This window comes from Chrysemys picta, chromosome 16 (assembly GCF_011386835.1).
Source record: "Chrysemys picta bellii isolate R12L10 chromosome 16, ASM1138683v2, whole genome shotgun sequence".
Classification (NCBI taxonomy): domain Eukaryota; kingdom Metazoa; phylum Chordata; order Testudines; family Emydidae; genus Chrysemys; species Chrysemys picta.
Genome location: NC_088806.1, coordinates 10069402 through 10082889, shown reverse-complemented (window position 1 = coordinate 10082889; position 13488 = coordinate 10069402). Strand labels below are relative to the sequence as shown.

Sequence of the window (13488 nt, the reverse complement as noted above, 5' to 3'; positions counted from 1 at the left end):
ACGTAGGTCTGAAATTATTTGCAAAATACAAAATCGGAATAATGAATAATGCCTCCTGCACCCCTTATCCCTCCTGAGTCTGCTAACCCCTTCTGCACCCCTTCTCCCCTAAACCCCTCTGCACCCACATGGGGAAACTGCCCTCGATGCATGAAGCACCTGTCCTTGCTGCTGCGCCCCCCAGCGCCCCCTAGGAGGGCACAGAGGAATATTCGGAGGGGTGGGGGAAGAAACACCGCCACCCACTCTGTGCATTCGCCCCTCTGAACGTTCCTCCGTGCGGACAAAGCCGGGAGAAACCTGGGCGCCTCCCCATGCATCACCTCTGTCGCCAACACCTAAAGCCGGCCTTGCCTGGGTGATAGCTAACTGGAAGCCCTGTCTGTTTATAACCCGGTCCCTCTGTCCCAAGATGTCCCCGTGCTCTGCATCTCTTGGCTCACAGTCATCACAAATGGATGCCCGGTCGTTGGGTAGTCCATTGTCTCTCCGGGGCGCTCCATTCATATATGGACAGTTCTCTATAGTGTATCCACGTCAATCTGGAAAGGCCTACCTTACGCCAACAGGTTTCAGAGTGGTCGCCGTGTTAGTCTGTATCAGCAAAAACAACGAGGCGTCCTTGTGGCACCTTAGAGACTAACCAATTTATTGGGGCATAAGCTTTCATGGGCTAAAACGCACTTCATCGGATGCATGCAGTGGAAAAGACAGTAGGAAGATACAGTGGCTGGGTCGTTACACAAACTAAAAACTATTTCCCCAGGCTAATTTTTCCCCTACTGTTACTCACACCTTCTTGTCAACAGTTGGGAATGGGCCACCCTGATTATCACTACAAACGTGTTTTTTTTTCTCCTGCTGATAATAACCCACCTTAATTGATTAGTCTCGTTAGAGTTGGTATGGCAACCTCCATTTTTTCATGTTCTCTGTGTATCATAGAATCATAGACTTTAAGGTCAGAAGGAATCATTATGATCATCTAGTCTGACCTCCTGCACAACGCAGGCCACAGAATCTCACCCACCCACTCCTGTATCAAACCTGTGTCTGAGGCCATTGAAGTCCTCAACTTGTGGTTTAAAGACTTCAAGGTGCAGAGAATCCTCCAGCAAGTGACCCCGCCCCACGCTGCAGAGGAAGGCGAAAAACCTCCAGGACCTCTGCCAATCTGCCCTGGAGGAAAATTCCTTCCTGACCCCAAATATGGTGATCAGCTAAACCCTGAGCATGTGGGCAAGACTCACCAGCCAGACACCCAGGAAAGAATTCTCTGTAGTAACTTAGATCCCACCGCATCTAACATCCCATCAAAGACCATTGGGCATATTTACCACTAATAGTCAAAGATCAATTAATTGCCAAAATCAGGCTATCCCATCATACCATCCCCTCCATAAACTTATCAAGTTCAGTCTTGAAGCCGGATGTGTCTTTTGCCCCCACTGCTCCCCTTGGGAGGCTGTTCCAGAACTTCACTCCTCTAATGGTTAGAAACCTTCGTCTAATTTCAAGTCTATGAAGTGGGCTGTAGCCCACGAAAGCTTATACCCAAATACATTTGTTAGTCTCTAAGGTGCCACAAATACTCCTCGTTCTTCTTACTCCAACAGACATTCAATCCCCTGGCCCAGAGGAGGAATTAACGCCTTCACACCCAGTGGGTAACAAAGCAAAATGAGACAGGAAGCTGCGTCATACATATTGTTCATTGAAAAAATAATAGTAATTAAGAATGCCCACGTTCTCCACAGGGAGATACGGTCAAAGTGAAGGGCTAGGATCATAAATCGTAAAATCCAGGTCTGAAAAGGACATCAAGAGGGCATCTTGGCTGACAACCCTGAGGATCGAATATAAGTAGAGTATTATCCCTGACGGGTGTTTGTCTGACCTATTCTTAAAAACCTCCAGTGACAGGAATTCCACAACCTCTCCTGCTAATCTATTCCCATACGCATCTATTCTTGCAGTTGGAAAGATTTTCCTAATATCCAACATAAACCTGTCCCTTGCTGCAGACGAAGCCGAATTCCTTCTTCTCCTACCTTCAGTGGACATGAATCATAGAATATCAGGGTTGGAAGGGACCTCAGGAGGTATCTAGTCCAACCCCCTGCTCAAAGCAGGACCAATCCCCAACTAAATCATCCCAGCCAGGGCTTTGTCAAGCCTGACCTTAAAAACCTCATGGCGAACACTTCATACCCATCCTGTTTATAAACAACCTTTGCATATTTCAAGACAGTTCTCAGGTCTCCCCCTCCAGGGGCAGAGGTTCCCCGGATTCTCCTTCTTCCCCTTTTTTCCTAAAATACAACCCCCCACCCCTTAAAACACCTGGCTCCTATAACACGTTTTTGCACACAGCTGGGGTTGAAACTATGGTTCTAATTATCCTCTGACTGATCATTTAATTATCCTCTGACTGATCCCAATCACTTGCCATTTCTCTCAGCTAGTCCACGGCACAGACTGCCTCCACGGGGAACAGTATAGCAAAAGTTAATAACTGAGGAGTTTGGCATTTCAGATCGGCATGAGGAAAAGTGAGGAGTCAGAGATCGAAAGCCACATGAAGTGTGCATGAAAAGCCGCAAGACTAAGGCGTTTTCTTAGCAGCCACAATGTTTCCAGTCGTCTACGATCACAATAATTGTTTGGCTCGAGAGAACACGCCGGGGCTGTTGAACCTGGCACCCATGCATTTAAGGATAGATATTTCAGCCCGACCACTGATATCTTTCAGACAATGCATTCGGCATTTTTCTTGCATCCTGCAGGAGTTTCTCTTGGAAGTTTTTGCCCTCAGATACCAACATTTCTGGATTCAGAAAAATATTTGAAAGTCCTCGAAAATATACGCACAGACTCTGACCTAGTCTGCTCTTATACCTCTGTTGATAAGGGCTGTGAAAAATCCCCCTCCCGCCATCCAACATTACTATTCTGGCAAAAGCTCGAGTGTAGACACAGGTAGAGTAGAAAAAGCATCAATTAAAAAACAAAAATCAAGGAAATTAAGTGCCCATAAACTAAGTTAAAGGAAAGTCAAGTTGCTCAGTGCGGTCTCATGCCTTTCACCATAGGGACAAGGCTAAACTTAAACTCCGGGAAACCAGAAAATGAAGCGTTCAAATATATACCACCCTCACAGTGTAACCTTAACTCTGACCCTCCCCCTCTTCCCCCGCCCACGCACACACACACAACTCCTGAGAGTAAGAGCCACTGGGAATGGTTTTGTAAGTGTGGTGCAAAGGTTAACAAACGACCACAGGAATTGGAGACTTCCTTTCTTGAAGTCTTCATGTCAAGACGGGAAGCCCTTCTGGAAGATGATTTAGTCCCACACCAGGTATTCAGCTCAGTACAGCAGTAACTGGATGAAATTCTATGGCCTGTTATATAGGTCAGACTTGACGCCGAATCATCTCTTCCGGCACTAAAATCTATGACTCTATAATAGACATGAGGAAGGACTAAGAGAACGTGCCATTGTCTGCGTTGTGCTCTACAGATGGGAATACCAGCATTTATCCGCATGCCCTGCAGCTGTGTGCCCTGGGTCAGGTGTAGCTGCAACTGGATGGTGGGGGGATTATTTGGAGCAGTTGGCAGAGCTGTGACTATGATATAAAGGGAGGTGCATGTGAACCCCGAGGGACCAAATCTGCCCCATTTCCGTGCTGAGCGTAGTAGGTTGTGTCAGGATAGGTCTGGTAGCACACATCCTAATGCTCTGCAGTGTTTCGTGAGGGGTAAGTGAAGATGACGCTTCAGGAGGATTCCTGCGGGAGAGGGTAAAGGGGTGGTGTCATTCTGCACGTCAGAGCTAGTTCCTGTGGAGCAGAGTCAGGGTTTGAGTGCAGGCCGGGGGCAGGCAGCTTCTGTTTGCTATGCCGGAAAGAAACCCAAATATTATCTGAGCAAAGGGAAGAGGTTCAACGTTGTGCTGTACTGCTCCCAGGCTCTGTTCCCGGAGCATTCTGTAGCAGGGGAGGGGAGAGGGCTAGTATGTGTGTCACTGGCATGTCAGGGTGTTGCTGAAACAGGGCAGAGTAAAGGTTACATTGTGGTTGCATGAACCTTATCTCTTCATTTCCTCTTCCAAGAACCGAGGGGACGGGAATCCTTACCCAGCGAGGTCACCTTCTCATAGTTCTCCTGCATAACGGCTCTGTAGAGGGCTCTCTGAGCGGGGTCCAGCAGAGCCCCCTCTTCCCTGGTGAAATACACAGCCACCTCCTCGAAGCTCACTGGCCCCTGAAAGAGCAAAAGTCCAACTTCAGTACCTGCTGCCCCATTCACAGCCTCACTATTCATGGGGGAGAAGAGCCAATCAAATGGGAAGTCTGGGTGGATCGCAGTCAACAGAGTCCCACCCCCACCCAGCTCAGAGCATCCAGGAAACACCAGGGTGAGGGGATGAAGAGAGAACCCCTCCGCTTTCCCAGCAGATCGATCACACACCTACTAGCCACAGACTGATACAGGAGATGGAGCCCCCAACCCCCAAAGCCCTATGGTAGGAATCCCAACCCCCTCCTCATTGAGAGCAGCTGGATGTGAGGGGCTGGGGCATCTGATTTAGTGGGGATTGGTCCTGCTTTGAGCAGGGAGTGGTACTAGATGACCCCCTGAGGTCCCTTCCAACCCTGATCTTCTATGATCTTCCCGACGCCTCCCTGGTGGGTGCCCTCTTCATATCTCACAGGGGGTTTGTTTCCTGTTTCACAAATTGGGAATTCCCACTAAAACCCCCGGGGTCTGTCCCAGCAGGCTTGTCCCACCCCGTCCCCCTCCCTTTCTCTGCCTTGTAGGTTTCCTCCCCTTCCCGCCTCCAGACACAACTGCCCAAAAGCTCCCACCTCCTGAGTATTTACTGCCCTTCTCCTTCCAGCAGGAACCCATCCGCATTCCCCCCCATTGATCCCTTCCTTCGCTGGCTTCGCTGCCGCCATTTCTCTTCCCTATTTTATGGGCGCATGTAGCGAAACATGAACCGTACTCTGCACCACGGAGACATTTCTAACCCCTCCCAGGGACAGAATCAAATGCTAGAAAAGAGCAGAATCAAAGGAGCCTCTTTGGTGGGATACCCCTGACACTGTCCCCAGGGCAGCACACACCTGCAGCAGGGGGAAACAGAGCGTGTCAGGGGCTGGTTTTTCCTCTCTCTGCTCTGCTCCTCACCTTGTGGACAGGAACATGACTGTGCCCAGGGATGGTGCAGTAGGTGTGTCAGACAATCTGGCAATCTCCCTCACTAATTTCTCCTTCCACATTCCATTCTTGGGGGCTTGCTCTCTCTCGTGGCTGGCCCCACTCCACCTGTGCTGGGAAAGGGGATCCCAGTCAGGAAGACATAGGTTACCAGAAGCAAGTTATTGGATGCCATATGGGAGAAATTGAAGGGCCTGGGTGAAGCAGGTCAGACAAGATGACCTAATAATCCCTTCTGGCCTTAATATGTGGAGATATACCAATCTCATAGAGCTGGAAGAGATCCTGAAAGGTCATTGAGTCCAGCCCCCTGCCTTCTCTAGGCAGGACCAAGTACTGATTTTGATTTTGCCTGAGATCCCTAAGTGGCCCCCTCAAGGATTGAACTCACAACCCTGGGTTTAGCAGGCCAATGCGCAAACCACTGAGCTATCCCTCCCCCCAGATGCTGGCAGCAGCTCTGAGGCTCACAGACATATAGGGAGTGGAGCTGAGAAGAGGCCAACTGTGCAGACTGTCGCTTTTCTGCCCGGCCCCAGCGCTTTCCCAGAGCTCTCTCATCACTTGGAGTTTCTGGGTCAGGAGTTACTGTCAGCAGAGCCTGGGGCCAGTCCTAGCTGGAGAAAGTCCCCACCTTGGCTGGGGTTAGAGGGAGTTTTAATGAAGATCTCTCATGGACTTCCTGGGGGAGCAGCAGAGACTCAGTCCAGGCTCCAAGTTCTCAATGGAGGCAGCAGCGTCTGCCCCAGGAAGCTCATCCTGCCTCCCTCCCATCCTAATGGACGATGACTGGCCCTCGGTTATTCAGAACTTTGTATCCTCTGCGCTCGACTACGGCAATGCAATAGACCAGAGTGTGAAGCCTTCCATGCTTAGGACACTCAAACTCGTACAGATGACGGCAGCGCCACGGGAGACGGTGAAAACATCAGAGCGGTCCTACGACCTCCCGACGGGCTTCCCATCGCATATCAAATAAAGCTCCAGGCTACGGTCCTCATCTTCAAAGCCTGGGCCCATAATATCTAAAAGATCACCTGAACCCCTGGGAAGAAAATTCTCCTCTAGCACAATGGAAATCTCTATAGTTAGGGTAAAGCTCATTAATACTTTAGCCTTGCCATGAGTGCAGGGGACTGGACTAGATGACCTCTTGAGGTTCCTTCCAGTCCTACGATTCTGTAAGAGCACAAGAATAGAGACACTGGGTCAGACCAATGGTCCATCTAGCCCAGTATCCGGTCTTCTGACAGTGGCTGGCTTCAGAGGGAATGAACAGAACAGGACAATTAATGAATGATCCATCCCCTATCATCCAGTCCCAGCTTCTAGCAGTCAGATGTTTAGGGAGACCCAGAACATGGGGTTGCTTCCCTGACCATCTTGGCTAATACCCATTGATGGACCTATCCTGCGTGGAAGGTTGTCATTCTTTTCTCGACCCAGTTATACGTTTGGCCTTCAGAACACCCCCCTATGAACCAGTTTCAAAGGTTGACCGTGCATTGTGTGAAGAAGTAATTCCTATTTTTTTTCATTTAAACTTGCTGCCTGTTAATGTCATCCAACCCCTGCTTCTTGCATTATGAGAAGGGATAAACAACACTTCTGTATTAACTTTCTCCAACCGTTCATGATTTTGTAGACCTCTCTCATATCTCCCCTTATAGAATCATAGAAGATCAGGGTTGGAAGAGACCTCGGGAGGTCATCTAGTCCAGTCCCCTGCTCGAAGCAGGACTGTCTCTTTTCCAAGATGAAAAGTCCCAGTCTTGTTAATCTCTCCTCATATGGAAGCCGTTCCAGACGCCTCATCCTTTCTGTGACCCTTCTCTGTTCTTTTTCCAATTCTAACTTTTTTCCAAGACGGGGCATGCAGTGTTCAAGGTATTCAAGCTCATTTCTAAGCAGTAAAATCCCAGAGACAGCTGCCCCGCTGCTTTACGCCGCAGGACACTCTGCTAACAGGGATATTTAACTATCTCCAGCTGTGCTGGGAACACACAGCCATGCGCTCGTCACCAGAGGGGCTCCTGAAAACACAGAGAAGGCCACTCCGTGTCCCCAAAAGTGAAGAGTAACCAGGGGGGCAACTGGCCTGGATCATCTTACTGAGAGTGAAAATAAGAGGCCTAGGGAAGAGGGGAGCAGAGTATAAAAGGGGATAGCTCAGCTTAGCCCTGGTCTACACTACGAGTTTAGGTCGAATTTAGCAGCGTTAGATCGATTTAACCCTGCACCAGTCCACACGACAAAGCCATTTTTGTCGATTTAAAGGGCTCTTAAAATTGATTTCTGTACTCCTCCCCGGCAAGGGGATTAGCGCTGAAATCGACATCGCCGGGTCGAATTTGGGGTAGTGTGGACGCAATTAGACGGTATTGGCCTCCGGGAGCTATCCCAGAGTGCTCCATTGTGACCCCTCTGGACAGCACTTTCAACTCAGATGCACTGGCCAGGTAGACAGGAAAAGCCCCGCGAACTTTTGAATTTCATTTCCTGTTTGGCCACTGTGGTGAGCTGATCAGCACAGGTGACCATGCAGAGCTCATCAGCAGAGGTGACCATGGAGTCCCAGAATCGCACAAGAGCTCCAGCATGGACCGAACGGGAGGTCCTGGATCTGATCGCTGTTTGGGGAGACAAATCTGTGCTATCTAAACTCCGTTCCAAAGGATGAAATGCCAAAATATTTGAAAAAATCTCCAAGGGCATGATGGGCAGAGGCTACAACAGGGACCCGCAGCAGTGCCGCGTGAAAATTAAGGAGCTGAGGCAAGCCTACCAAAAAACCAAAGAGGCAAACGGCTGTTCCGGGTCAGAGCCCCAGACATGCCGCTTCTATGATGAGCTGCATGCCATTCTGGGGGGGCCCCTACAACTACCCCACCCCTGTCCATGGACACCTGCAAGGGGGAACTCTCATGCAACAGCGATCAGGATTTTGGGGACGAGGAAGATGAGGAAGTGGAGGAGGATGAGGATAGCGCACAGTACGCAAGCGGAGAAACCATTCTCCCCGACAGCCAGGAACTGTTTATCACCCTGGAGCCAATACCCTCCCAACCCTCCCAAGGCGGGGCTCATGGACCATGAAGCTGGGGAAGGTCCCTCTGGGCTGACCACTGATGGGGGCAGATATGTGTTGCAGGTTCCCGCTGGGAGGTGGCTGGAGCTCCAGCACATGGAAGCTAGCTGGGTTGAGACTGGGGCTGACCACCAGTGGAGGCAAGACAATGAAAGATGTGAGACTACCAGTGCTGGAAGGGAGAGTACGAAGCCAGCCAGGGAACGGGACTGGAGTATCGGGTGACCGAGACGGATTCTAGAACCATTGGTTTCCTGGGACTCGCAGCAGGGATGGGAGAGAGACCTCTCCTCAGGTCAGCACAGTATCTTGATTGACCTAGACAAATTGGAGGATTGGGCCAAAAGAAATCTGATGAGGTTCAACAAGGACAAGTGCAGAGTCCTGCACGTAGGACGGAAGAATCCCATGCACCGCTACAGGCTGGGGACCGACTGGCTAAGCAGCAGTTCTGCAGAAAAGGACCTGGGGGTTACAGTGGATGAGAAGCTGGATATGAGTCAGCAGTGTACCCTTGTTGCCAAGAAGGCTAATGCATATTGGGGCTGCATTAGTAGGAGCATTGCCAGAAGATAGAGGGAAGTGATTATTCCCCTCTATTCGACATTGGTGAGGCCACATCTGGAGTATTGCATCCAGTTTTGGGCCCCCCACTACAGAAAGGATGTGAACAAATTGGAGAGAGTCCAGTAGAGGGCAACAAAAATGATCAGGGGGCTGAAGCACATGACTTACGAGGAGAGGCTGAGGGAACTGGGATTATTTAGTCTGCAGAAGAGAAGAGTGAGGGGGGATTTGATAGCAGCCTTCAACTACTTGAAGGGGGCTCCAAAGAGGAGGGAGCTCGGCTGTTTTCAGTGGTAGCAGATAACAGAACAAGGAGCAATGGTCTCAAGTTGCAGTGGGGGAGGTCTAGGTTGGAATTAGGAAACACTATTTCACTAGGAGGGTGGTGAAGCACTGGAATGGTGGAATCTCCATCCTTGGAAGTTTTTAAGGCCCGGCTTGACAAAGCCCTGGCTGGGATGATTTAGTTGGGGATTGGTCCTGCTTTGAGCAGGGGGTTGGACTAGATACCTCCTGAGGTTCCTTCCAACCCTATGATTCTATGATTAGCAGAATATGTCTTGTCACCCCCATCTGAATAGCCAGGAGATAATGCCACAATAAAACAGTCAGTTATCTGCCAGAGAAATGATTCAGGCAACCTCCAGATTGGTTGATAAATTTTGACTTCATGTAAAGGTCTTGTAAACCTAATTCTTGGCCATCATCTATCAGTTAATTTTTTTCTCCATTAAGCTATCCACATTATTATTATTATTTTTTGCATTCTTTTAAAAAAATTGGGGAAAAATAGTATTTCACTGTCCCTAGCTTACCACTGCAGAAGAGACTTGGATCAGCTGGGAGCAATGTTCTTACGTTGAGGTTAGTCAGTGGATCAATATAACGTTGTCCCTCAACTTGAGCTGTTCTCTGAATTCAGAAGGAAGAGGAGGTGTTAAGCCTGAAGGAGTGAGCCTTTCCCATTGATCGATGCCAAAGGACCAGTCTCTAGGTAAGACAAACGAAGTTAAGACAAATTCGGATGCTAAACAAATGTATTTTGACTTGAGCTCCACTTGGGAAAACGACGAGGTTGGATTGTTGCCGGGTGCAACCCTCGTGAGGGTGAATGTCAACTGTGCACAGTTTTGTTGAAATTCACCCAGGGACATAGATGGCCACAGAAAGTCCCCCCCAGTGCCACAGAACCATCGTGTTTACACGACACGTGAATAGGTACTGTGTGCCAGAATCACAGGGTCTGGCACAGCAACTGCAATGAGGGTATCATAGACTCATAGAAGATCAGGGTTGGAAGGGACCTCAGGAGGTATCTAGGCCAACCCCCTGCTCAAAGCAGGACCAACCCCAAGTAAATCATCCCAGCCAGGGCTTTGTCAAGCCGGGCCTTAAAAACCTCTAAGGAAGGAGATTCCACCACCTCTCTAGGTAACCCATTCCAGGGCTTCACCACCCTCCTAGTGAAAAAGTGTTTCCTGATATCCAACCTAAACCTCCCCCACTGCAACTTGAGACCATTACTCCTTGTTCTGTCATCTGCCACCACTGAGAACAGTTTAGATCCATCCTCTTTGGAACCCCCTTCAGGTAGTTGAAAGCAGCTATCAAATCCCCCCCTCACTCTTCTCTTCTGCAGACTAAATAACCCCAGTTCCCTCAGCCTCTCCTCATAAGTCATGTGCCCCAGCCCCCTAATCATTTTCGTTGCCCTCTGCTGGACTCTCTCTAATTTGTTCACATCCTTTCTGTAGTGGGGGGCCCAAAACTGGATGCAATACTCCAGGTGTAGCCTCACCAGTGCCAAATAGAGGGGAATGATCACGTCCCTCGATCTGCAGGCAATGCCCCTACTTCTACAGCCCAAAATGCCGTTAGCCTTCTTGGCGACAAGGGCACACTGCTGACTCATATCCAGCTTCTCATCCACTGTAACCCCTAGGTATTGTGATAGACCCAGACCAGTTGGGAACAGCAGAGTAGCAGAAGGGAGATATACTGGCCACTGGATAAGTAGTTTTCTGTTCCCTGAGTGACCAGAGCAGGGGCTGCTCCAGGCTAATAGACCACCTGACTTCAATTAACCTGCTAAGAGTCAGGTGAGGCAGTTAAGCACCTGACTCTAATTAAGGCCCCTCTGATGCAATAAAAGGGCCCACTCCAGTCAAGCCAGGGGGAGCCAGGGGAGAGGAAGTGTGTGAGAGGAGCTGGGAGCATGAGGCGTGCAAGGAGCTGAGCGTGAGAAGGCGTACTGCTGGAGGACTGAGAAGTACAAGCGTTATCAGACATCAGGAGGAAGGTCCGGTGGTGAGGACAAAGAAGGTGGTGGGAGGAGGCCATGGGGAAGTAGCCCAGGGAGTTGTAGGTGTCGTGCAACTGTACCAGGAGGCACTCTAAACAGCTGCAGTCCACAGGGCCCTGGGCTGGAACCCGGAGTAGAGGGCAGGCCCGGGTTCCCCCCATACCTCCCAACTCCTGATCAAACACAGGAGGAATTGACCTGGACTATAGTTTCTACCAGAGGGGAAGGTCTCTGGACTGTTTTCCTGACCCACAGGGTGAATCTGTGAAGTGAGCAAATCCGCCAATAAGTGCAGGACCCACCAAGGTAGAGGAGGAACTTTGTCACAGTACGTATCTGCTCTGGGCACAAGTTGGGATGTTTGTTCTTTACACCCCACCCCACCCTATACCGTGCCTCAGTTTCCCCATTTTCCAGATGGAGATAATGATCTTGACCTTCCTCTGCAAAATGCTTTGAGAGTTATGAATGAAAAGCACTAACTACGGCTGGCTTTTTGAGTTGTGTTTTAAAAGGAAGTTAGCAAAACGAGGGCTAGTGGGAAATGTTTTTGTGACTCTTTTGGGCTGACTTCCAATGGCAACGATTCCCTGCTGGGCATTTAAACCGCCCTCGCGGTGTTTGCAAAGCCTTTTGTGGGCAGGAGGACTTGTCGAGGGGCCTGATCCTGCAAAGTATTACTCAGGGAGCGGTTATGTGAGTGGTGTCCAGGAAAGAAGCGGGAGGAACGTCCCAAGAAATGAAAGTTTGCCTGAGCCCATGTGTTTGTTAAGTGTTGTGCAGATTTACAGAGCTGTGTATATTTCACTGTAATAACCGAGACATTGGGTGTCTCAAAACTGGGTGACTGGGCAGCAAAATGGCAGATGAAATTTAATGTTGATAAATGCAAAGGAATGCACATTGGAAAACATCATCCCAACTCTACATATAAAATGACCAGGCCAAAAATAGCTGTTGCCACTCAAGAGAGAGATTTTGGAGTCATTGTGGATAGTTCTCTGCAAACATCCACTCAATGTGCAGCGGCCGTCAAAAAAGCAAACAGAATGTTGGGAATCATTAAGAAAGGGATTAGAGAATAGGACAGAAAATATCACGTTGCCTCTATATAAATTCATGGTGCGCCCACACCTTGAATACTGCGTGCAGGTGTGGTCACCCCATCTCCAAAAAGATCTATTGGAATTGGAAAAGGTTCAGAAAAGGGCAACAAATATGATTCAGGGTATGGAACGGCTGCCATATGAGGAGAGATGAATAAGACTGGGACTTTTAAGCTTGGAAAAGAGATGAATAAGGGGAGATACGATGGAAGTCTATAAAATCATGACTGGCGTAGAGAAAGTAGATAAGGAAGTGTTGTTTACTACTTCTCATAACACAAGAATGAGGGGTCACCCAATGAAATGAATAGGCAGCAGGTTTAAAACAAACCAAAGGAAGTATTTCTTCACACAGCGCACAGTCAACCTGGGGAACTCCTTGCCAGGGGATGTTGTGAAGGCCAAGACTATAACAGGGTTCAAAAAAGAACTAGAGAAGTTCATGGAGGAGAGGTCCATCAATGGCTATTAGCCAGGATGAGCAGGAATGGTGTCTCTAGCCTCTGTTTGCCAGAAGCTGGGAATGGGTGACAGGGGATGGATCACTTGATGATTCCCTGTTCTGTCCATTCCCTCTGGGGCACCTGGCATTGGCCACTGTCGGAACACAGGACGCTGGGCTAGATGGACCCTTGGTCTGACCCAGTATGGCCGTTCTTATGTTCTTATTGGATCACTGTATGTGTGCATGAGACTCTGACGGTGCTTTAATTATCCAGGCTGATCCAGCGTAAAAATATAAACAACACGAAGGTTGAATAATCTATCGGACTTTTAAAGTGCTTTGTCCTGTTACTACAAGAGGATGGCACTAAGGGGAATTTGAGTGTTTTTTAAAATTATTTCGAGCCTGATTTAAAAAGAAACATTTACTTTGCTTTCTACATTGCGGTATTATATGTTACATTCAGATGAGACCTTTACGGATGAAGCCCTGTCTGAGTATTAAATAACTCAAGCATTTTGCGTAAGAGGAAAAGATTCTTCCTATCCAAAATTCCCTTTCTCTTTCCAGACTCCTGAACTGTGCTCTCTGTGCTGTTGGCCTCGCTGGCTGCTGACTTTCCTCCCCAGAGGTGGCTGCATTTCCGCGGCGCATTTCTGTGTATCGTTTGCGAAGCACGTACTGCTCCTTGCGGAAGGAGGCTATGGGAATGAGGCTATGGGTCCTGCAGAGCTCACCGGAAGACAGACCT

The 13488-nt window shown here is 49.1% G+C and overlaps 1 pseudogene; it reads right to left on the bottom strand.

Annotated features, from left to right (window-relative positions):
- Positions 1 to 13488, bottom strand: part of LOC101945809 (zinc finger protein 501-like) — a 56576-nt pseudogene that overhangs the window by 15007 nt on the left and 28081 nt on the right.